Raw genomic sequence first — 24,299 nt, forward strand, 5'->3', positions numbered from 1 at the left:
TGGCACATTTCTAAAGTTTGCTTTCTAAGCATCCAGCCATGCTTAGATCAAGTCTCTCATCAAAAGGACAAAAAAAAGGTTGGATATTGATTAGCAGGTCCCAACATAGCCAGTGAGAAATACACTAAAATATTTTACCAAAAAATGTTTCCTCTTTCCTTTTCTTTGATTCAAACACTGATTTTCTAATCCAAAAATACGCTTTCAAACCCAACTGCGGTGTCTCATTTTGCGACACATCTGCCCAATTCCCCTGCCATGGGCTTTTGGCTCTCTCAAAGCAATGTCACCTGAAGTGCTGGCCTCTAGAAACATCCATGACAAATTCCAGGCTTTTCTCAGCATATTCTGCCGCAAGCCTGATGTCTCCAAATGGCCTTACAGAGAAGAGACCCCATGCAGAAATATGTATTATATTGGGAACTGGCTTTGACCAGCTCATTTCTCTTTGGAGGTTAGACTAAATGAGCCAATACTTCGTTTAAAACATAAACATGGGAATCTAATGCAGCGAATATTCACAGCATTTAAAAAAAACAAACGAACAAACCAAAAAACAACACAGAATATTAACAGCCCCTCTGGGAAAAACAACTCTTACTGTCACAACTAGATGCGATCTCATCCTGCTTCTGTCACAGCCCATGACGATACCCCACTCATTCCGCTATGGATGAAATAACGTGCACCAGCAAAGCCAAAGTGGAGGCAGGAACCAGCACCACGTCCCAAAGGAGACCTTAACTCAAGGTCCATATTCTGCGTAGTATCCCACAACTAGGCTTCAATGTGGCCTTGCAGCACCCTCGCCTGAAAGAGATTTATCCTTCCCCCTCCTCAGTCACCTCTTACTGGTTTTTGAAGAGCCAAAACATTACCTGGGGACATGCATCAAAGGCCTTTCATGTTTATGTAACCGAGACCGGACTGGGGAGGCCCAGCCTTCATTCTGTGCTGTGGCAAAGGTGAGCAGACACCTGAAAAACAGCCGTGATGCATTACAGAGACAGCCCAGCAGCAAAAGGTCTTCTGGAAACCATGCATCTACTGCAGCGCAGCTTTTATACCTTGATTTCCTATACGTGCGGGAGGGGAATATTGACCACTGGTCCCCGAACCCAAATGCATGGTCACACAGAATGCCAAACTGTGCGTTTTGTCTTCTCTTCTAAAAGCTAGTTTCAATTCACAGGGAGAAAGAAGAGTAGTTAGACTGAAATTTTATTAGCAGAAGCCTTCTTTGACATCATTTTATGCTTCTATAGTAAATAGAAAACACATAGAAAACCCTGGAAATTCAGCAAGGAAGAAAAAAACCTTTTTTTGGACTGCAGCAGTGTGCGTCAAACCAGCCAAGTTCAAAACCAGAGAAATTTAAAAGTGGAAATGCAGACCAAATCTTTGGTGGAATTAACACTGAAAGCTGTTGGAAAGAAACAGTCAGACTTTATTTTGAGTTTACAGTCTAATTATTTTCATATAGAATCTGTATATTGGGGTTTTAAAAATGACTTCTTAAAAAATAATTGTCCCACTTTCGCAACTTAAAAATGTTAGTTTTACGCAGCAGGTTTTATACTGCCTGCTTACATGGTGGTTTTTTTCCTGCTTTACCAGTTTTTTGGCGTTTACAGCATGATTATTTTCCCTTAAAAACTATTTTAAAAGACATAAATACCATGAAATTGAAAGGAATGGGATTCTACAATAAACTAATTTTTGGGAGAGAATAGGCGTTGGAGGGCCAATACCCTCCTCTGCTACAGAGCTGCAAGCCTGCAGTATATCCACCGACTCAAAGTTACTTGATATAAAGGCGAACAGAAGCGTCTGTTGCTCTCACAAACAAATTGCCGCCACTAAGCAAAGAAAGAATGGATCCACATTACTTTATAAATGAAACAACTGTATCTGCTTCTCAACAACCTCAGAATTAAACCACCTGAGAACACTCCTTACCATGTCCCGTTGCCAGACCTATGCATAACGTATCTGAGATTTAATTTCTGCAGTCTGATGTCAAATAACTCCCCCATCCTGTTTTACTCGGGCACAAATGAGTTGCTGGTTTGCATGAGTGTTTTTTAACACTAACCAAAGCTGAAAACTGATATGATAACTGCAGAACAAGATTTGCAGCTCTAATTTTATATTTCTTAAAGGAAAAGAAGGGAGGAGGGAAGAAGGCATTAGACGAAAGATACAAACAGCAAAATCGAACATTGTCAGTTTAAATGGATAAACACAACACTTTGTGCGCTTGCCAGACAGACACATACCTATAGATACAAGCTTGTGTGGAATATGACCACAAGTTCGGATCTACGGGTTTGTGGCAACAGGCAGGGATCTCTTCTGTAATTTGCTAGGCTTGGGTTTTGATTTTGTTTTTAAAGAGGAAAACCATTTCTGCAAATGAAATTTCAGAGCTGTTAGTAAGCAGCAGCCTTCATTCTCCTCAGCACCTTAAAACCCCTCCTTTGGAGGATGGGGGGGAGAGTTGCTTATTGACTTTGCTATAACATTAGCTCTGTTGTTACAGTTTCCTTCACTCCCGTGTCACCCTTTGAAAAAAATCAGCAAAATAAAACAAAATTTAAAATAAACAAAATAAAGCAGATCTGTGTTTCTTTCTCGTAAGTACTTTGCTGGACAGAATTACTGATGATTACACAGTACTGAAGAATTAACAGCCAACGTCGGTGGTATATTGCTAACACTGTAGCAAATTATCAAACAGCAAAGTTTTGCTATGTAGACAGAGTTGCATACCCCTACCCCGCAACAAGTTGTCTTGTTTCCATTCTGGCAGCCTGGTTAAAACAGACAGAAGAAACAACTGCGTAAGAGTTGTTTTAACTTTCAGAGAAGTCATTACTGGTCTGGAGTTCTATTTTAATTCTATTTTTAAAGAAAAAAAATCCTTTCACTCTGCTCAACAATCTAGAAATTTCCCCTAACTCCAGCTCTCTGCTGTCTCACTGCACTTCTTCCTAAAATGACAGAGACAAATATAAAACTTCTTTAGGATTTTTCTAATAAGCCTTGAAAAACAGTCATGGAGCAAAGGTTTGCCACTGAAAGCAAGAAGCGTCCCCTCCTTCACCCGAAGTTTCCAAGTTTTCTTTCCTGCGTAACTAACATTTCCCATTAATGAAATTTTACTGGGTGGGCAACTGGTGGGGAATTAGGCTGAAAAGCAGTCTGGCTGTAAGCTCTACATAGAATTGGTGAACAAAACCAGTAAGATTAATTGTTGCTTAAAGTGTCACAAAATTTTCACTTTCTACCTCTTCTCTTTCTTCAGAAGATAAACTATATTAATGCAAGCTAATATTATTCTCTATAAAATGAAACAGTCAACACTTGGAAAATAATTTTGCTATTTGGATGCTTTTAGAAAGTTCTCCCACTTCTTGTGTAGATTCTTAAAATAAATCACTTCAACCTTTCCAGCCTGGTAAGTATGCAATTAAGACACAATTTTCCTTTATTGGAATTACTGCTTGGGCTGGGTCACAAGAAACTCCTGTTCCATCCAGCAATAGAGATGTTAAACTTTCGCCATCTGTCCAAAGGTTATCTAAATTGATCATCTAAATTTAGATTCCTACGCTTACACGCCGATACCTACCTTAAAAGTGTCCAGCTTTTCCAAAGTTTTCAGCACCCAAAATTCATACCAAGAACAGGAGCTGCAGGTGTTCAGCATCTTTGAAAAATCAGGACAACTTTTATGTTGGATCCTAAATGCAATTTAGGAGCACCCAGAATCCAGAAAGCTCTAGCCCTGCAATAATTGTGCAGCAGTCAAGGCAATGGGTCAGGGAGCACGTGGTCCTGCAGACAGAACAGAGTCACATCATGCACAAATACACTTATTGTGCGCTTCTTTGGAACCGAACTGCAAACGGAATATAACAAATGTTACCCTACCAAAAATAACCCAAGCCCTCCAACTACAAAGCTCATTTATTTCAGGGAACTTAAGATTAAAATTCAGATTGTCTTTTGACCCTTCTAATAGGGCCTAACAGGCACAATATGAGGAGTCAGTAACATTGCTGCTGCATGTACCAGTATTTCTCACAATGGCAAGGAATTTTTCTGTCAGCCTTTCGCATGTGACTCTCATGCTATAATGCAATACTGCATAAGACTGAGTATTTTCTTTATGAGTATATTTATTTCGACCCTAATATTCTTTACATTAATGTATGCATATGAAGGTAAGCTAATTTGCATGTGTCTGCTGGCAAAGAAATACTTTATTTTTTCATATGAGATAGGAAAAAAGTAATGATCTCACTGAAGTACACATACTATGTGGAGGTTAATTTTTTACTAGATTTTCCTAGTTCTAAAATGTTTTTTTCCCCTTAATAGCTCACAATCTCATTTTCTAACCACTGGGATAGTTCAAGTCCTTGAAGGAAACCAAGATGTAACATTTGGGTGGCCTGTACATACCTCCTTGTGGTATAGGACATGTGTCCTCAATTCTGACTGGTCTGAATGGAAGTTGCAGGCACCCAACACACTTCAGCAACTGCTCTTTATTACTGAATTATCGCAGCTCTTCTCAGAGACAGAACTGAGCCAGACCTTCTAAGAGCCATCACGTGCTTGTAAGGGCAGCTGTTAGGTGTTGACCCACACGGAAAATACGCCCTTTATTTAGTTGCCTAAACGAGGGCTGATCTCTGCTGCAGTTCTGGCCAACCATCTCCTTCTCCCTTGCTACCTGATTGGCTTTTACAAAACAAAAGGGAAGAACGAGCGTTAGGATCCATCGCCATAGCTTCAGTTGTTAAAAAAGGAAAGAGAGAAAAAGAGAAAGCAGCAACAGCTATCTCTAGAAAAGCACCTATGTATGCCAAATAAATCAGTCAGGCAGGTCCCCACTATAAATCTGATCGACCATTTCTGCATTCCTGTGAGCTCCGGAGAAAGGCAGCTCAGTGGCACAGAGATTTCATTTAGTGGCACCTGTATGCTGTAAATTACAACTATCCAGGAACCAATCTACTCCTTTTCATACATTTTGGAAAACAAATTCATGGACAATTTTTAAGCCAGTGAACTGATAAAGGCAGCAGCAAATGAACACAGTTTTGTTTTTTGAAAGGTATGGATTTTTTTTTTTTTTTAATAAGCACTGCTTTTTTAAAGATGAATTTCACTTCTATCAAATACATTCAGGGAGATTGAATGAGAGCCATAGATTATACAAGATCTGGGTTTTGAAACATTTCCCTACATTGATTAATCATACAGCTATTGTACCTTTTGAAAACCTGATGAACATATACACAGTGGCAGAAAATCCATGATAGGCAAACAAATCAATCATCTTCACACTGTATTTGTCTAGAATGCTAAGATTACAAATAAAAAGTTTCAACCTGTACATTAAGGATCATATTATTTGTATTAAGGGTTGTGATATCCTTATACTAAGGATACTTTGCTTCACTATTAATTTTATAATATGTCAATGATCACAGGATCAACAAGGCTTTGGTACTAGAACCCGGGACAGCCAAAAAAGTAATACATTTTCATTAGTATTAACCCAGTGTAAGACTGGCATTTTATAGATTTATAGCCAAAGGAATATAGAAGGAAACATGTAGAAATAAAGTCTCTAAAGACGTAACATTGGTTTTGGTCTGTGGGTGGTATTCTTGCAAACCACAAAGCATAAATGCCCTGTCCCAGGAAAATCGATCATTATGGAATGCATTGTGTGCCTGAGTAAAAAGCTGTTTGCAGCCATTTCATACTTCTGCCACGAAAATAAGACAAATAAGAAATACGACTGCTAAATAATTCCCATTCTTTTCCCCCACCCCTTCCCCCCAATTTTAACCCCAATCTATTTAGGCCTATAAATATATATCCATATATATTTTTTTATATATATATATATACACACACATACAGTCCATCTTAGGTTTAAAGACCTGTATCAATAGATTTCTGTACTACAAAGAATTTTAAGAAATTATAAGGAAAAGGAAGATACTGTCTGGAGAATGTATGAGAAACCAAATTACCTCAGTAGCAGCATTTTACAAGATTTCTTATCGAATGTGCGCTGCCATATTGCTAGGCCCAACTCTTCAAGGAACGTATTCTGGAAGACAAAATATTTATGGAAATTTTCATGGCATATTTTCAAGAAATGGATTCTACCCTTATATATCCAGAGGCTACAGCTTTAGAAGCAAAAGGAACAGACAAGGTCCTAAGAGAGAAATTACTCCCCCCTCCTGACACCTCAATTTTTAAATTTTTTTTGGAAGATTATTTTCCATGTTACACCTTGGATCAATCCACTCCTGCCCTCCCCCACACAATGAGTTAAATCTGTGGAAATAAAACATTTCTTGTAACACAAACATTTAAGAAGTTTGCCAATTCTATTACCACCAAAGCGATTAAGAAAAATAAAGCACCGTGGTGGTTGCAACAGCAAATGCATTCCCTGCTAGTTAGTAACACGCATCAACTTCTTAAACTGATTAGTTATCATCTATAGATCCTTACCCAATTAAAGTTTGATAAAACAGAATCAAATAGGAGGATCGTTACCTGCTTTTGAGAAGGTTCACCAAGCAAGCATTTTAAGCTTTTTGACTCTTTTAACACTGATACAAGGAATAATTATTTCTCTCTGCCGATGCGATTGTTAAAAGAAGAGAAACCCCGGATTGTGGTGGCTTCGTGGATGCTATTCTTTTTGCACCACAGCAGGATTCTTGGCTGCCAGTCCAAGCTGCTTTCACTTGCCAAGTTTTAAGATGCCGGTTTTGCCTTTCATTTTATTGTTCCTTTCGCAACGTTAAAGACCGACTTAAAAAACCATGCACAGCTGCTATCGGGGAGGGGGGGGAATTATTTGAATTTTGCACAAGAATGGAGATGAGGAAGGAGCGCGCTGTGATGTAACCACAACGACACCCACAGAAATATTTCCAATATTGGGGGGGACGGACTCGCGCTAGAATCCTGGCGTTTTCCTACAACAGAGTTGGGATCTAGTGTAAGAGAAGGAAATAATAAAAAAGTCCAGACCTACGATCGACTGTAGTCACATTAGAGGTGGAGGTTGATACTTCTCCCCCCCACTACCTATTTTTTAAATCCACTTTCTGCGGCTTAAGACTATTCTTTCTCATTGAGGATTTCTTCCAGGGGGTGCAGGGAAGCAGAGGTTGGGGAGCAGCCTAACAAAAGGATTCCCCCCGCACACGGACTCCTACCCCACCCTTTTGCTGCTTCCCTCTGATAGGAGTTCACCCATGCCCAAACATCACGGCCTTTCTTTTGACGCAATGCCACCGTGAAGAGACTCAGCATCACGGCGCAAAAGCTTCCATCAAAATTCAGTACGGGGCTGCGAATTCTTTCATCAAACACATTCATTTATCGTAAGCGACTGATTTTTTTTTTTTTTTTAAGAGATTGTGTAAAAGCAAGGTGGGAATAGATTTTTAAAAATCCCCAACTTCTCTGTATATGAGTTGATTTATTTTATTTTACTTGATGTAGCAACAAAATTATTGGGACTTGTACCAGGGCTCAAATGCACTTAAAGGAACAAACAGCAACAAAAAGTTGTTTGTGATCCTTCTCAGACTTTAACTAGCTATTAAAAACGTTACGGTGGCTTATGCTCAATATACATTATGAAGTATAGAATGATATAACTCTTCCATCAGACACACACAGAGTCAGTCTGAACAACTACTTCTTGATACAGATGTTGGAGGGACATATACTTCACATCTGTGTAAAGAAAATTCCCACTCAGACACGGTTCCTTCAGTTACCCGTGCAGACAGACCTACGCGCATACGAAATGCATGCGGGGTAGTCGGAATGGCTGGAGACGACTATTTTTCACAGTACATAGGTGACTGTTTATACAGCCTGCAAGCCAGAAAATGGAAGCTGTTTCAAACATACAATAATCGAGGGTGAAAACAGCTCTGACACCAGCTGTTATATGTGCAGAGGTTTACGGCAGAACTAACTGCAACTAGCAGAAGATGAATACACCCCCGTATTTCATATTTTAAGAGAAAAAGAGACAGACTACAGACAACTTAAAGTTTCTATGCAAACCAACAGGCTTAAACAAAAGCAACGTGAATTAATAAGGGGGAAAGAAAAACAGAAGCTTTGTTCTAAAGTGGAAGCATAAGATGGGAAATTTCAAAATCAGATGGCTTGGTCTGTGATTTCTTTCATTTAAATGAATTGATCTGTTGCTAAACTGCTGCTCTTGTGCCAAGAAACTTTTAACTCTTTCGGCTCAAAACTCCCCATGTTTTGCTATTTTCTCTCTCCCAAGCATACTACGATTAAATCAGAAAGCAGAAAATAAAAACGAAGCGGGAAATAAAAAACAAGAGCATAAAAAGAACGGGGGAATTAAACCCACAAGCACATGCAGAACACAAAAGAGCCACGATATGGAGCGTATCGGTGCTTCGTTAGAACTTCTACTGTATAAACAACGTGATTCTTGTTCTTATAATGTTGCTAAAACTTGGAAAGGAGACAGACAGGCCTTCAACCTTCACAATTCCACGTACAGCAAGAACTCCGGGGCAAACCCAACAGAAATAGGGCTAGCAGCAAGAAAAACAACAGAATCCCTGACCTAATTCATTGCAAACATTCACTTACCGAGAATGCCTTAAGCATTTCCAAAAGAACCCCCTTTCCTACACATGTTCGCCTATGTGAAAAAGAAAAAAAAAGCAAACTGAAAAGCTCTCAAAAACAACCCAAAAGATAGCTGCTTTGGTAAAATTTGGGTGAGAGTTCCTAGTGCTTTTCCATTTTGTTTTGGATTTGTTTTGCCCACTTAAAAAAAAAAAAAAATTGAATTAAAAAAATTGAAAATAGACATGTCGTAATTAGAGATAATTCCAGGGGAAAAAAATACTTATGTGTAGAACAAAAAATAAAAAAAAAAAGGTATTTATATACCTATATATCTCCCACTTTCCAGTTCTGCTGCAGTTCCCCCTAAACTGCTGCTGCTTGCTCCAATCTGCTGCCTGCTTAACAACGGAATGACAGGCAACATCTGTTTGTATAGAAGCCAAGATCAAGCCTTCAAAATTTTTTTGGCTCAGTTTCTTTTTTTTTTTTCTCCCCCCTACCCCTCCCCCCGGAAAGCTTTAAAAAAATAGAAGTAAAAGAAAAAGTAAAAGCGCACAGCAAGATTTTGAAAGCAACTCAAGTGAGGCAGCAACTATTTTCCCTTGAGTTATTTCAAGGTACAGTACTTCAAGGATAACTCCTTCCTCTCTCTCCACCCGCCGTCACCTCTTCCCCTGCTCTCCCCACTCTACATCCTCTCTTTTGCCCCATGCTATTAATAAAGTATCACACAAATTGGGAAAAAAAAAAAATATCCAACGTACCTTGATCACTAAAAGGCCACTCCCTCCTATGGGGAGGGAGGGGGTTTCTTCAGTAGGCAACTAAAAAAAAATTGTACGGGGAGGGGAATAATGGGACGGTTCGGGGGACAGTCTTGCCACAATCCTCTCACCCGCTTTTTTTTTTTTTTCCCCTTTCCTCCATTTTACGGACTATAAAATATATTGTGCATATTTTGAAAATAAAAGAAATTGTTTTGAAATAAATAAATACGCGGAAAAAAATCAGCCCAGATCCAAATACAATTCAAATGACTAACAATGTCAGTCTACTGCCAATTCTGTGGCAAATCGGGAGAAAGCACAATAATTCCACATGCTGAGATGTGAACAACTGGAAAGAAACCAACTCTCTAGAAGTCACAATGAAAACTATTACGGTCCCCCCACCCCCAGCCCCACTGCCACCCCTTTCTGAGTCTCCCCCTGTACCCTCCTCCCTCCAGGGGGGAAAAAAAAAAAAAAAAGCCACTAATTTAACAAAAGGAAAAGGAGAAGGAAAAACAACAACAAGACCATCAACCGAAGCTATTTAAAAACTCAGGGAATGTTTTATTCACTGGTGATTTGGGACAACGTTCCCGTGCGCGCGCACACACCCCCCCCACATGAAAAAAAAAAAAAAATCAGACAAGTTGCTAAGGAGACTTGTGTAAACTCAGAATACAGGCACATTTCTGGCCTTTCCCCCTATATTCCATCTCGTATTCCGATCACGCACCACTGCGGCACGATTGCACCAATGCACTGCATTAATCTTGGCCTTAAACGGGCTGACTGGCAAAGCAAACTGTGTGTATATATCATCTTTCAAACTTAACAAGTTAAAGGGAGAGAGGGTGGTGGTGGGTGGGGAGGGCTGGGGGGGCGGGAACCTTCGTGCTGAATATAAAATATAGGAGCCGAGCTTAGTAAGGGAATTTTAAAGAGGAAGTGTTATCCAGGCATATATATAAAGCTGCAAGCCTCCCCGAGCTTTCTTGCGTCTCTCTCGCCGTGTCTCTCTCCCCCACTTCTAACAAAATCCCCCGTCCCCTGGCAGATGTCTGAAACCCTGCCAGATCTAACAATGTCGGACCCACTCTCTGCCACCAGACATTCGAGGCCGCAGACTAGCTCATTCTCTCAGCACAGTGGGGTCATATATACATATTAAACAACCATTTATTTTTTTCTCAGTCCCTGATGTGCGTGCTTCTAAACCATACATTTAGAGATAATATTTTCCGCTTTTAGGAAGGGGCAGATTCAACCAAAGCCTGAACCATTCGTGGAAGGTGACTGTCGCCGCACAGCACAATCCATTCCTCAGTAGCTGACAATGCACCAGCCCTTGGCTGAGACAAAATTAAACTACTTTTTTTTTTCTGTTCCTTGTTATTTGGGTGCAGGAAATACACCTCTTTCTTTAAGCCCTCCTTCCATCTCTCACAGTCTCAAATCCTCTCCTACTGACAGACAGCCCAGTACCATCATTCAACACCTGCCTTTTGCTTGTTTTGTACACTGCATTTCACAAGACAAGGATTTCAATCTTCACATGAGGAATCCAGTAATCTACAAATTCAGCAGCAGCACGTACAGGAAAAGCCAATTTCATGGGCTGTGCCTTGGAGCTAGTCCTAGTCCTAGAGCATTACACCGCCTTCAGGTCCGGCTGAGGGCTTTTACTGAAGGCAGCATATTCCAGAAGGGGAACCCAAACTGCCCTAATGAGCATCATCTTCACTTTATACCCGGGCCAGCAAAAGCAACGGAGAGGTGAGTCCACCTGGTCAGCCTCAGAGGGTTTCCCTGCCAGAGCTGAGAGTGGTCCCCGCCATCATCTCAGCACAGTCGATGTCACGCCACAGTGCCACCCCATCTAGAAGAAGCATCATCATGCGTTGGGCAGATAGGGTCAAACGCCCATTCCCTGCCCCAGTACTGGCTATTCACGCTACAGCAGGGGTGAGGGTGCTGAACAGCCACATGTCCCATGGGCTTTGTCTCAGCTGCAACGTAAGATGCAAACGGATAACTGTGACTAATGCTCTTGACAAGGCATAAAGGAGGGACAATATGGAAATCTGAAAGAAAAAGTATAGTTGGACTCAAGAGCATCATGTGGAGAAAGGAGAGGCTGGCCATCAAGAACAACTCTTCTGGTATCTTCCACTTAATCTAACGACGGTCTCACTCATAAGACTATTATCACGGCACCCGGTGGGGCCAGTTCTGGCAGTGTGCTTTCCTTTCAGCTCCAAATGACAGTGTGAGGGCATTACTAACAAAGGAGAAAATTATAAAGCTCTAATCACTAAATTTGGGCTCCAAAGCAAGTGAATCTGTGCCACTGCACAGAAGTTAGAGTGTGAAATATGTATTTTAAAAATGCCTCTCGGTGGGTTAGTGCTCAGGTGGCTATAGAGCCACCCTGAACCTCACTCCCTGAAATTCAGAGGTGTCTAGCATTGCCCCCACTCGTCATTTCTCATTCCTCTTCCATAGATCTACTGGAAAGTGGAACATTTGACTCACCTGACTGCTTATCTTTGTTTGGGAAGAACCACCTGAAACAAAAATACCAAATGAACAAGTTAAAACTATTCATTTAAGAGAAAGGTTTGGCTTTTGCCCTAACAGGTAAGGAAAAAGTCGAAACCATCATAAAAATATTATTTCTCGCATACTAGTGTTTTTCCGAGTTAAACGAAAGCACACAAAATAAACATTGCCCTTTCCCCAGCTTGCTCAGTCCCTTTGAACAGATAGATGCTCCAAGCCCAACAATGCGGAGTCAAAGCACCTGCCTGCAGGACACCAAGTGTTCAGGTCCACACATTTATGAACGGCTGAACTGAGGTTTAAGATGTTGTTGCACCTTAACTCCTTCTGAAGGAGGTTATCGCTTCTACAGCAGAGCCAGGAGAAGGACCATGCCACAGCTTCTCATAAGCGTCAAAGAAAAATCAGTCGCTTTAACTTAAAACCAGCAAAGGAGATGGTATAGACCTAACCAGGCACTGCACTGGGTTAGGGACTGCTCACACACTTCTTTCCCCTGGGTGAGCTGCAGGGGGAAGAGCTGCCTGCAGACATTCAGACCTTCAACAAGTCCAGTTGAGCTGGGAAGAGGATATTTGCCTTCGCCTCTAGCGAGCCATCTGTATTTCGCCTTTGAAAATCTCATACTGCAAAGCAGACATATCCAGCTCTGCTGAGGCTGACTTAGTCTTTCATCTCGGAGGTGGATAACGGAGCCCCAAGCAGCCCTGCCTAAAGGAATACGCTCAATACCGGGCAAAGATCCGAGTACACTGACTGCACCTGCACCGCTTCTGTCAAAATCCGTACTGACCACAGAGCAGGCAATCATGCCTGCATAGCCTGGACACAAATTGAGCATTTTTCCATGGAAAACAGAATTCATAGGTCTCAGACCACTAGATAGCTATTAAATAAACCATCAGGCCCAGTAAGACTGGGTATGTGCAAGGCACCAATATGGATAGAAAATTGAGAAGTAGTAAGGCAAGGTAGAAGAGGCAAAAATATGCCAAAACCACTGCAGATACAGTACCAGGTACTTCACATGCTTTGCCAGTTCTGGGCCCTAAGGTTTTCAGAGGAATTTCTAGTGTTGAGGTTGACTAAGTGGGGCTACATTTTTGTTTTGGTTGCAAATTGGAAGCCACTATTTTTATCCGCAAGTCCCCCAAAGCATCTGTTTCTCTCTAGCTATTTAAGACTTCCTTTTATAAGACCTAGTTAGAGGTATATCATTATTTTTAAATGTTACTCTTTGCAGTCACACTTACATTTTATCATCATTACATGTGTCATTATCTGTGTGTTTGAATTGTGTAATTTGAAGATGAGGAGATAAAATCCCTGCAGGGGGTCTGAGAGTTACTTCCCCTTGAGGAAATATTTTGGGATAATACCTACCATTTGGTACAAGCTAGTGCATCCCCAATGAAAGGAAAAACAATCCTTTTACAGGTCACGCTTTAAAGTCACCTAGAGAAAGAAACTGTTTGGAAGCACCCAAAGAGCAGGCTAAATCCCCAGCAGAGGAAGAGAACACCCCACTTTTTCCTAGCTTGTAGTCAAGGCACAGCCATCTAGAAAAATCTGTACAAATAACGTTTGCTTTCACTGGAAACACTGTATTCACAGCGAGTTCTGTTCCTCGCAAAGAGTAAAAGATGGGGATATATCAAACTGTTTCATGGTTGGACTGTAAGACAGAAGACAGTATGTCTTATTTAATGAGCTACATGGAGTCACAATTACAACAGACCTGACAGGGTAGTAGTTTTGGACCACTTAAGGGTTTGTATAATGTGATGTAAATGCAACTCAGGTCATTTAATTTAGGAGGCCACTTTCGTTTTGCTGTTTCTGTAACTGATCTACCTTGCTGTTACTAATGGCTATGGGGGTTTTTTATTGCCTCATCACCACTGTCCCCAAGTGACAGGCAAGTAAATGAGATCTACTCCAATCTCTTCCTATAGCAGGCAAAACACACCCTCTTGTTACTCGACGGGCTAGGCACATCATCAGGTTCCGGGAGACTGTAAGGCACCAGTAGTGGGATGCTACCACAACACGAGCAAAGCAGCAAGAGACCAAAAGTCTCAACCTCTGGGTCTAATCTAAGTGATAGACATATGCAGGAGTGATGTCTAAAACTGCATTTCAAAGGGAAGAGTCAGATGTGTCATGCAACCAGCAACAAGACATGTAGAATTTCAGTTCCTGACAAGCAACAGCCCCAATTTGACGTAAGACTGTGTTGCACTTGATATTGTACTCGGAGTAAAAGCTGCTACACTGTCCAAGAGCAGGTCAAGTGCACGAAGTAGTGAACAGAGTCACACATGTTATGAAGGGTTTGGGTTACATTTTTCACACCTGTCAAGGCCTTCTAGCAAGAAACTTTGTCCTCTATATACCCTATCCTAGAAATTCTAAAGAGAAAAAAATGTACCTTCTTCCACCCTGAAGTCAAAACTGTAACAAAGAGACCAAGGTAAGCAAAGGCAAATTTTAGACAGAATAGCAATGGTTCACTGAGAGTGGGAACAACCTTACACAGTTTGTAGGTGAGCAAAACATGGGGGGGACAGTAGGGGATCTTTTCTTCAACTGCTACTATCCAAACCCAGTTCATAGCTGCTTACTCAAAAAGCAGCTGCCACGTGAAAGTTCAATGAGGGAAAACCAACTCCAGTGTCCTAGGCTGTATAACACACCTAAGGACGTGCAATTTTGTTTTCGTTACCAAAGTGCCACATCATGCCAAGGGAACTCTTTTTCAGAAAGTGTAGGGAGGGTGGGGACATGTGTCAAACCATGGACAACCCTTTGGACAACCATTTTCATTCGGACTCAGCACATCCTGGCTAACATCAGGAGTCACGCAGGGTGCTGAGACCACGGCGGGTGCACGTGCAGCTCACCCAGGCTGCCCAGCCCTACCTGGAGCTGCCACTGCCTGCCACGGGTGCCCCGGGGAGAACGTGTGCGCACACCTACGCATTCCTTCTGCATTATTGCATGGGAGGTTCATCCTTTTGGCCACCAATTCACTGAGCTCCAAGCAAAGCAGCCCTCCAAGAGTCAGCGCAAAGACAAAAAGCTTGACTCAGCTTTTCAAATCTCATCAGATTTGAAAGTCAGCTATAAATCATGCAAGAAAGATGTTTCGTTAAACGCTGCTATCATGTTTATATGACTCCAAACCTTCAAACAAGAAACACTACACCCCAAAACAGGACAATTGATTCTGTATATTATTCTAGACACACAAACCTACAAGTAGTTACAAATGAATTTAGTATGAAATAGATGTTGACACACCTAACGGAAGTCTCCAGCAACTGTCTTTCCCTCTTCCCTTCCCTCCTAACATGAAGCTGACAAGTGTCCATATCAGGTATCAGGGAGACAAACCTTCACCGTCTTCTCCATCAGATTGTGACTGTCATTTACGAAGCCCTTCTCCAAATAAGTGGATTCCAATAATGAGAACTGCTGCATTTAAAACTTATTAAAATACAGCTATGTAGGCATACAAAATTGATTCTTCTCGGCCAGTCTTTTAGCGTTGCTCATGGACGTTCACTTCTTGGGCATCTAACCAAACCCACAGAAAAATGTACCCTACCTTCATTTCCCAGTGTTGTTCAACCACTCTGAACCAGGCTGTTTCTCACTGCCATCAGGCTGAGTAAACAGCATTAATCATTGCGTCCTTCAAACCTGTCTGAGCTTTTGTGTCCTTACTTTCAAATTTTAAATGGTTTCCCCCTTGCAGGTGCATGGGGCTAAAGCACTATTTTAATCCTAAAGTTAAGACTTTCAGAAAATTACCTGCGTCTTCAATCAGGAGCTTTCAGCATTGCAAGTTCGCTACTGAAATCGTGAGAGCAGAGCATGATGTTTTACAAGCAGAGAATGGAAGCGCGGAGAGAAGGAGCGATTTTCAGAAGCTGACAGAGGAAGCGCACAACAGAGCCTGGAATTTATCTCACATCTCTTGGTTCCAATCCAAATGCTTAAACCACAAGATCATCCTTCAGGCCTAGGACACCAACAAAATCTTTAACTCTCATATTGTAAGATCCTGAAGCATTTTCAATAATTGTTTTGTAGCAGAGGTGGCCTCCAGCCTAGGGCAGGATCCTGATCTGACTGCCCAATGTTCAAAGACAGAGAGACAGAGTTTGGGACCTGTCTGTTGGATGATAGCCCACACTGTTTTTAATATCTGATTTGGGCATTTCACACTCCGGATGTGACGTAGCACTCCACATATTTCTGCCTCAGCTGTGCTATGACAGTTTGCTGGGATCTGAAAATGGTGAAAGAGATTTTTCCAGATACAACATCTTACTGAGAGAGTGTCCCTTGCCAATCCTTCCCTGTGCAACGTCAAACGGGAAAAAAATGAAATAATCAGAACTTTAGGAAAACTGTAAAGTAGTGAGTAGAATTTCAAAATAACTTGGAAAGAGAATATTTAAGCACAAACCAACAAGTTTTCTTGGAGAAGATTTGTGTGGAGTAAGAAGGGAGGTAGGTATAAAAATACTGTAACCCCATTTCCCTTCAACACAGAACCAGCCAGAAAATAAAGGGAAACGTGTTGATTATCATAGCAAGAGTGATGGCTAGGGAGGGGAAGAAGGAGGGGTAAAAGACATGTGTCTACATGCTCAATGCCAAAGCAAGGAGGGTTGGAGTGAAGCAGATGTATATCCGAAAGCAGCCAGTCTTACTGGGGGGTGTGGGAGCCCTCATGGCCACTTGTCCATCACCTCTTTGGCCTGAGACTAGAGAAAGGACAAGTGAAACAAATGGGGTCACAGCTTAGCACATATCATAGAGTCACCTAATGGGGAAAAAACCTGCCTCTTTCAGTTTCAAACGACCCAAAGAGAAATTGTTCCACCACTTCAGCTTTTTGGCTGCATGTCCCCTTAGAAGAGAGTGCAGTGAGCATTTTATCTCATCTCCACTTTCTAAATCTAGGTCACCTCAATCCGTGGCTGCGCTGCTAGTGATACCTCTATGATTTGCCACAGCCCTGGCTTGAAGTAAGTCAGCAGCAACTGAGGAAATGCTAAACGGCAGGCAGTGTCTAACTAGCGAATGGAGGGGGCTTCTTATAACCCAGTCTCTGCACAGTCACTGAAGGAGATGGATCATCTACCTTCAGGGATGGCAAGGAGAAAAGCCTTTGGGCCCACAATCGAAAGCCAAGAAAATTCACCTCTTCAGCTGCTGGACACAGCAACAGGAGAATGCAGCATTCATTATCACCATGCTATTCCAGTACGGCTACAAAACTTGCAGAGGAAACGGGGATGGAACAGACTGAGAAAGTGGTTCACACACTGTTGTCAAACTTTCTGGAGATATCCTGATGTCTCTCTTTGAGATACTTGCAGATCCAAGACCAGCATAATTGAAGTAAAAAAATGAAATCTGAAACCAGCCTTCACGTTCAAGAAATGCAGTCTTTTCCCTTTCCTTGCTCGTGTGGGATCATCCCTTAAAAAGGCCTAAAGGATGAGCATGTGGAAGATGGTCTCATTTGTCATAGCAATGTCTATTGCTGCAAACTGGAAGAGGGAGAGTGCTTCAGACCTGCTTTAGATTAGGAAGAGACAGGAGAAATAAAAAGAGCATCTGACACCAAAATAAAACTATTTTGGTCACTGCCATCTCCCTTATTCTAAATGAAGCAATTGTGGGCTACGTTTGTTTTGCATTCATAATTAGCAGACAGAACAGATGGCAAAGGCGTCACTTAAAGCCACACGTCCGACAAAATAACCCAGGCTGCCAGTGCAATTTTTCACTAGGAACAAGGAATACTTTCCCCTCTTCTTCCCATTGAAATGTATCCCAAAGAAATGAGGCCAGCAAATGTTTGCATCAAGTAGGGGATTCACCGCAAAAAGGAACCCATTGTGTTTTGGAGTGTGTTGATTACTGGTTGAGTGAGGAAGAAAAGGGCAATAGCAAATGGATTGCTAAGAGAACAAAAAATAGGAATGGAAACTAGTGATACATTGCCAGCAATATAACAAGGGGCTCAAATAAACATATACTCTCTCCTCCCTTTAGTCTTGTGGTTCAGGCATAGGCTGGAACTCAGGACATCTGTGTTTCATTTAAAAGACAGCTGAATAGGAGAATCTTTATCAGTGAAGATATCTGTTGTCCCACACCCATACCTGACTCCTTCTGTATTAAATGCACTTATCTTCTCAATACCTATATCAGTCTAGGGATACTGGAGACAAACAAGCAAGGCAAAAGCTTAATGCATCACCCACTGCATGTGGACAGTTCATAACCATGGCCAGAAGAGACTATTTCCCTAGAAATCTGGAGCGTAAGACGCGTGTGTGGCACTCCCATCCTATTTCCTCTGCCACAAGCACAGGCAAGGAATGAGATAAAAAAAATCCCAAACCACATACTACTTGCTGAAAACATTGAAGCACTGTTCCTTGGTCTATTGGATAGTACTGTACTGTGTTTGGCTTGTGACACCCAGAATACAGGTATGTGAACATCTCAGAGGAAGAACTTCTCTGGGGAATCTCTCCTGAGAGCCCATCTTGTGTGACAAAGTCCCTTTGTTAAGTTCTTAACCTCCTACAAAGCCCCAACAATTTAATCACAGTGAATATCCCTGCTTGTTGGAAAAAAGGAGGAGAGACAGATACTAATATAGTTTCATTCCTTTTATAGCCTTGTGAGGTCCTCCGACAGCCTTGCTGATGGACTACAAGAGGATTTTGGCATACCGTTCTCCAAGCACTATGGATAAGCTGTTCCTAGCATGCATGACTGAGCAGCATCAGGACACAGACTGATGGGCAATATAATGAACATCATGAACCTTGCCTCACTCATATTGCAGATGTGCTAGTAATCGTGAGCCTCCATAGCTACTGCAGGCTCGAAACCTCCTCTCTGATGCTATTAAGATGCTAGTAATTGTGAGTCTTGTCCAGCTATTGCAGCCACAGGCCTCCTCTCTCAGATACTGCAAATGTGCTAATAACTGTGTGCCTCAATAGCTACTGCAGCATAGAACTCTGCTCTCTCTGATGTTGTAAATAGACTAATAATAATGACGCTCAGTACTACTGTAGTCTGCTCAGCTGGTCCTCAGCAAAAGAACAATGCCTAGAGAAAGAGCATAGATCTCTAGGAAAGAGCACAGGCTTAGGGAAAAGGAGAGGTGCCTAGGAAAGAGCGTAAACCTAGAGAAAGAGAATAGGTCCCTACAAGAGAGATAAGTCCCTAGGAAAGCATGTAGACCTAGGACAGACCTCAGCAGGACCCAAAGCTACTATCTCCACCTCTTCCCCTGGCCAAAGACCCTTCCGAAAAAGGAAAGCCTCTCTGGGGAGGAATACACTGACTAAGCCCCATCTATCTGCCAGGTGTCTCCATTAGGAGAGGATCAGCTGAGCAGACTACAGGAGTACTGAGCATCATTATTATTAGTCTATTTACAACATCAGAGAGAGCAGAGTTTCTTCCTACAAGGCAGCACAGTAACTTTCTTGGGCAGTCACAGTGGAAAATCTCTCCCAAGCATTGCTGCTCCACTCACCATCTACTGGTGTAGGAAAGGGCTGAGAAGTTTCAGCAAGTTCCACAATATTTTCATATATAGTATTAAGAACATTCAACTTTAAACAGAGAAAGCACAGTCACGGTATTTTATGGGTGAAAGGACTTAACACAAAGCAGCTATATTAATGCAAGATACAGTTAATTCATCTTCCTAAACCAGATGGTTCTAACATTTTTGGACACCTTGTTCCTATTTCCTCTCTGTTGTATAGTGGAGACTTAACTTTGGTTTTATTTCTTTCTGCAGTTATCTGAACATTCATAAGCAAAGAGCAAGAAACAGGCTCCTCCAAAACATCAGTGTGACTTCCCCTCAGCTTCAGCCTCAAATGACGTTTGCTTTTTCTTACCTCTACTAGCTCTAAGCCACAAAATCTCCCTGCTTTTGCCAGCTGCTCAATAATCCAAGAGAAGCAGGAGTCGGTGCTAAGCCATCAGGACACAAGCCCACGGGCATAGCTTAATACCCGCCAAATTTAGAGCTGGACATTGGTCCACTGGCATAACTTTTAAACATTCAGCAACTGCTCTAAATTAGGAAACTGCTCCACAAATGCTCCTAGAGCTGGTTTGCATCCACTGGGAATTCTCTTTAGATTTGCAAGACAGGGAATAGCTGCTACCCATATACTGCCCTCACCGTTTCTGCGGCTTGCAAAGAGGCCCGTGAAAACTTCATGGGGGCTACAACTCTCACAGGTAAAATTCACACTGTGAAAAATCTGCCCCAGTAGTCTCAGGCTCATTCCACAAAATGACTCAGATTCCTTAGACAGAAATCTGGGGATCTGAGACGCCCAAGAGAGTGATTCTCAAAGTATCAGACTCAAGCCTCAGCTACCCAGTTTGCTGCCATGCAGGTCCCACTCAGGCCTCTGCATAAAATGCAATGACCACAGCCAGTTACATGCAAAGCCCTGAAAGCAGATCACACCGTGCTCCATTTCTGCAGGAGACCAGTGGTGAAAGACCAAGAAAATAGAAGAGAAGACCATGTTGCCCATCCAGGCTCTCCAAACTTTAGAGGCCACTGCCTTAACCACCTGGCTGTCAGCTGCTTTCTAGTGTCAGGACTCACTGCACTTCCTGCTAAAGTTGTGGAAAAAAGATGGAAAGATTCGATGCACTGAAAGATGGAGCACAGTTCTCTGATGTGCTGCCTGCAGCACTCACCTGGCAAAGGGGAAACCTAGGCTCCGATCCCTGCTTCAAGAACTACGCATACGTTCTGCATTAAATAGTCAGCAATTAAAATGCACAAACAGTCCTCAAAGCCGTAATCTCAATATAAATAGTCACTGAAATAAAACAATTCACTAGTCAAATCGTTAGTACAATCATTGGAGGAGGTAGGAAGGTGAATACCCGCCTTAAGACCTTGCCTCTGTCAATACTTAGTTATTCATGCAAAGCGGAACAGCGTTAACGTAGGCTGGAGTTTAGCACACATTCCTGCAAGCTGGATGTGGTTCAAATTTCCTAAAGGTAGGGGAGGTAATCGAACCGGCGTGTCCCACATCTGAGGTGACCACACGAACTCCTGAGACGCTCGATGAAGAGAAGATGCTGCTGCTGCCTACCACTCTTCCTTCATCTTGTCAAATCCAGCCTTTAAAGCTCTGCATTTTGCTTTGTGAAAGCTCAAGGTAAACATATTATGTTAAGCATGAGGAAAAAATGGCGTGGGGGTAAAAGATTCCCTTTTTGGGGAGGGGAATGTAGACTTTTCTCCCTTAACTTCCTGATTCTGCCACTGATCTCCCTTACTCTCCCCCCCTAAAAATAGCCCATTATTCACAACAATCCAGGAACAGATTAATCCCACTGAAGCCAAGGGTAGTTATAAGACTTCTGAAAACTTGGTACACTTCTAATTTAGGCGCCAGTGAATTCAGCAGATTAACAGGTGTCAACATATTCATGCACAGGGCTTAATAAAAGCAAAAGGCATTTGGACCCAGAATTCAACAGTAGCAGAACAAAGCTGGTATGCTTCTTATAAAAGCATGCACACACGTTATTCATCAGTTTGCAAGCCATATTATCATGCTATCTACACCCATATGTGTTATTCACTATGTTACACAGTAGGCATATGTGCATTCAATATTTAATCTGCAATAGCACTTGGGGACATCAATTAGACATGTGTTACATCTTTTAGAACATACATAAGTAGAGAAGTAGAGAGAGATGAATCTCAACGCAAAGAGAGGTATTTAAAATCTCCAAAGGTGAAGCCCTTTACAAATGGATTGACTGGGTCAATTCACCTTTATGTACAGTGCTCCTGTAAGTCTTAAGCAGTGGCTATTACATGGTGTCCTACCATTTCTTCACGGTGGGAATTTTACCTTGTATGTATAATGCCTCTCACTTCCACAGCATTAATTTTTGCCCATAGGCGAGATTCTCAGAAGTGCCATAAAGTATGCAGTTACCTCATTCCTACTGCCTAATCATAATTGCAAGAGAATGAGGTAACCAATCTCACCACCAATAAATTTATTATCATTGTTCAACCCAATTTTCCTCCTTTCTTTTCATTTATTCAATTAAACCTATTCACATCTATAGTCTTGTATTAATGCTATGCATTTATGGCACTTTGAATAACGATTCCCACAGTAAGAGGCAGCTCTGAACTCCATCCTGAATTCCAAATCTCCTGCTGGAAAGACACTAACTTGAGATGAGATGTCTGCAGCCGGTTACCAGCTCACGAAAGAAGGGACGTGTACCACTACTAGCGGTGCAGAGGCTCCTGCTAACTTCTGCAGAGCTACATAAGGCCCCTTCGTGGCATACATCAGGTAGGCTGGAAGTCTCCCAGGTGCTTTTTCCACAACTTGTTTCTAAGCTTGGGCAACTAGGCTGACCTAAGAATGCCTGAGCAATTCTCACAGCCTCTTGAAAATCAAGCTTTTTATTGATTTTTGCATTCTCAAGCATGCCGGAAAGCCTCAAAACTGTGTATTACCAGTCACTTTTGACAATGAGTCTGTGATATTGCTTGGGGCTTGCAAAATATAGATAAACATTATCCCAACATTAAGACATACTTTCTGATAACAAGTTTAAGGTTCCTTTGGCTTTCTTTCATCCTGTTACTATAAATTCTTGCCCAAATTTCTCAGGAGGGCAGAACTCAAATCCATTTAGATGTACCCATGCAGTAATAAATAAAATAATAATTAATAGGTTACTTAGATAAAGGTTTTCCATCTTAGGGCAGAGGAAAGTATTAGTTAATTAATCATCAAGTTGGCATTAACTTATCTTTTGGCACCTACAATAAAACGTAAATCTAAAACGAGCAGTAGGGAGGGAACAAAGAAATAAGAAGCCAACAATAGTTTTGGAAATGGATGACAAAATCCAAATGTTCTGCCTCACTGCTGCTAAATTAAGCACAGTGTTATCAGTGCAAAGATTAAAAAAAGAGAGATTCTCCTCTGAACCTTAAGTCACACTTCTTAGCTGCACAGGACATGACAGCAGTAGTGAAGACAAGAGGATTCACTCACCCTGAAAATGAGTGGAAATAAAAAAGGATCTGTTCAGTTCTTGATTTCCCCAAACACCGTTCTATAGAGTAGAAAAAGAAAGACAGACATTAGTTTATTGTATGCAGCAGACGAAGAAGTGATGCCCCATACTCCTTCCTTTCCTAGCACCATCAAACCCACCTTTGCCTTGCTCTGCCTTCAGCCCTTTTTCCCTGCAGGGCACAAAGCAGGGTATTATAGCCAATCTGCCCTTTTTTTATATCGCTAAATGGAAGGGGTTCTAGCAAGATCCTGGCTTTAGCTGAATATTGTTCTGCGAATTATTTTGGTGTAAAAAGGATGAGAAAAATTGTTTTCCCATCTTCCATCAGAGGCTCTCAGCTGCTGAACAAAGATGAAAGATCGTCACATGGAATTGACTTTTCTCCCATGGATTTTGTTTAGCTTCCTTTTGAGTAAAACTCACTCTTTCAGAGAGAGGTCAGTTCCAGAAACACATGCATCATGTTCAATGTATGCATCAATTTGAGTATTAAGGGATGCACGGTTCTGCCATGATTCCTCTACCTACAGCCAAGCTGCACCTTCTCTGCCTCTTGCTCTGTATGCGTAATGAAAAGTCAGTTAGGTTCTTGTTTGTTCTGTTATGATTTTCTGGGATTTTTGCAGAAGCAAAAGAGGTCTCTCAACATCTCTGTCCACATGATACAGCAATGACAGCACAGAAGTCACCAAAAGGACATTACATTCTCCTAAACTTATTGAAAAATCATTTATTCTCCTAATTAACATTAAAGTGTGGGAAACCTAGGCCTTAATTTTTAAGCTGCTCCAGGGCTTTCCTATTGTTTTCTATTGCTGTTGATTTTTGATAGTATTACTAATTATTGCTACTACACCAGACCATAAACTGGCAGCCTCAAGTCAAACAGATCCAAAGCCCATCCAAGGCAAAATACTTCTGCTACAGACTTTCTCCAAGATCTTGGGCAAGCCATGTATTCTTCTGGTGCGTCAGTTCCCCATCTATTAAGGTAAGGCAGAAAGCACTGCTCTAGCTTACGGTGATACAGTGCTGTGGGATGCTTGAATACTATGGACCTGGAAGTTATCTAGGTGCTAAGGACAGAGAGATAGGCTTTGATGCTCTTGGGCTCAAAAGACAGATCTG

The 24,299-nt window shown here is 41.7% G+C and overlaps 1 long non-coding RNA gene across 1 annotated transcript; it reads right to left on the reverse strand.

Moving 5' to 3' along the window:
* Nucleotides 1-3,767: 3,767 nt before the first annotated feature.
* LOC142092680 (uncharacterized) lies at nucleotides 3,768-23,209 on the reverse strand. Its single transcript, XR_012677153.1, has 4 exons — nucleotides 23,147-23,209; nucleotides 11,985-12,016; nucleotides 6,060-6,139; nucleotides 3,768-3,840 (listed from the first exon to the last, which is right to left on the reverse strand). It is a non-coding gene; the product is annotated as an uncharacterized LOC142092680 (long non-coding RNA).
* Nucleotides 23,210-24,299: the final 1,090 nt, after the last annotated feature.

The sequence above is a fragment of the Calonectris borealis genome, chromosome 24, assembly GCF_964195595.1.
Source record: "Calonectris borealis chromosome 24, bCalBor7.hap1.2, whole genome shotgun sequence".
Classification (NCBI taxonomy): domain Eukaryota; kingdom Metazoa; phylum Chordata; class Aves; order Procellariiformes; family Procellariidae; genus Calonectris; species Calonectris borealis.